Source organism: Danio rerio, chromosome 23 (assembly GCF_052040795.2).
Source record: "Danio rerio strain M-AB ecotype USA chromosome 23, GRCz13ab, whole genome shotgun sequence".
NCBI classification, from domain to species: Eukaryota; Metazoa; Chordata; class Actinopteri; order Cypriniformes; family Danionidae; genus Danio; species Danio rerio.
Window position 1 is genome coordinate 41,313,254 of NC_141043.1, and position 1,747 is coordinate 41,315,000.

Sequence of the window (1,747 nt, forward strand, 5' to 3'; positions counted from 1 at the left end):
AAAATAGCTTTTTTGACCACTACACCCTTAAAGATGGAGATAAAATAAATAAATACAATTTTAAACCTGGAAAACAACATTTTTAATATATAGTAGAGTAAAAGAAAACTGAAATTGAACTCTACACTGACCTTTCACATTGTTTCTTTTGTAAAGCGAATCAAGCTCCAACGCATAGTTTTAATGTTGTGTCCGTTACACTACTTGGTGAATGGAAGCTGTAATAAAATGATTAAATTACAATAATTTAATCATTATTTACATTTATTAACCCTAGAAAATAACCTAGGCACAGTGTTTGTGGGGATATATTAATTTAACTTTAATGTGTCGCTTCACAACCCATTTGAAAATTCCACGCGACGCCACACGGGGGCAAAATGCAACACTCAATATGCAAAAGTATTGGCTTGAATCATCTGGCTTTCCGTCGACAGAAGGACAATCGTGAACTTGAGGCGTCAATTTTAAAAGAGTCCATTTGCCTCTTTTACAGATTTCAACAGGATACGAGCATCAGGAGCAGGTGAAGCTGCTAAATTGGTTATGGTGTCGGAAGAGTATTTTTTTGTGTGAAACAAGTGACAGTGGAACTTGTTGACCGTAGAAGAAGCCAACTTTATTGGACCTGACAGCAGCTGAGTTGACATCCAAAATCGTAAGTAAACCATTCCCATACAATTTGGTTGTGTGTGTGTGTGTGTGTGTGTGTGTGTGTGTGTGTACAAAAACATTTTTACATGCATAAGTTAGCTCAAAATGAATATGTGCTGTTTATTTAGTCAGTCAGTAAGTCCCTGAGGCCTTCTGTCGATGATTTTTATTTTCTTCAGCTCATAAGACAGTGGTTTTGAAAGCTTTTTAAATTAATTCTTAATTTAAATAAAATGTAAAAAAAAAAAAAAAAAAAAAAAAATATATATATATATATATATATATATATATATATATATATATATATATATATATATATATATATATATATATCAGAATCTATAATAAAGAAACCCTACGTGTAGGCCTGTAATATGTCATATTTAATGTCCGACATCAAATATTTTAGCAAGATGTGTATGTTATTGCATTTAAAAAAAAAAATCTGAGGATATTTGACAAAGTTTTGCAGCTTTTACTAATTAAAGATATAATATTTCAGAAGGTGTCAGATTTCTGTCCCTCCTTTTCATGCTTCAGGTTTCACATTTCAGCACTGCTTGTTTTTGTGAACTTGTTACTGTGTATTTGTAGCTTTGTAAATAGCTGTTATTTAAGAATGACATGTACAAAAAATACTGGACCAGATGGCATTTCTGAGTTTGCATGTTCTCCCCATATTGGCGTGGGTTTCCTCCGGGTCCTCCAGTTTCCCCCACAGTCCAAGGCACGCTATAGGTGAAGTGAATAAACTTATCTGTCCGTAGTGTATGAGTGTGTATGGGTGTTTCCCTAATACTGAAATGTGGCTGGAATGGCATCTGCTACATAAAACATATGCTGGATTAGTTGGTGGTTCCTTCCACTTTGGCGACCCCTGAAATAAAGACTAATTCAAAGGAAAATGAATGAATTTAAAACATCTATTTATATATATATATATATATATATATATATATATATATATATATATATATATATATATATATATATATATATATATATATATAATTATTATTATATATATATATTTTTTTATTCCACAGAACTTGTACAATTCAGGATTAGAGAAACAAAACCTCCGAAAATGATC

The 1,747-nt window shown here is 31.5% G+C and overlaps 1 long non-coding RNA gene across 1 annotated transcript in view; it reads left to right on the forward strand.

Annotated features, from left to right (window-relative positions):
* Positions 1–420: 420 nt before the first annotated feature.
* LOC141380547 (uncharacterized) overlaps positions 421–1,747 on the forward strand; it is a 17,513-nt gene continuing 16,186 nt past the window's right edge. Inside the window, exons 1-2 of the long non-coding RNA XR_015524125.1 lie at positions 421–526; positions 608–658. This is a non-coding gene — a long non-coding RNA (uncharacterized LOC141380547). The remainder of the gene's footprint in view (positions 527–607; positions 659–1,747) is intronic.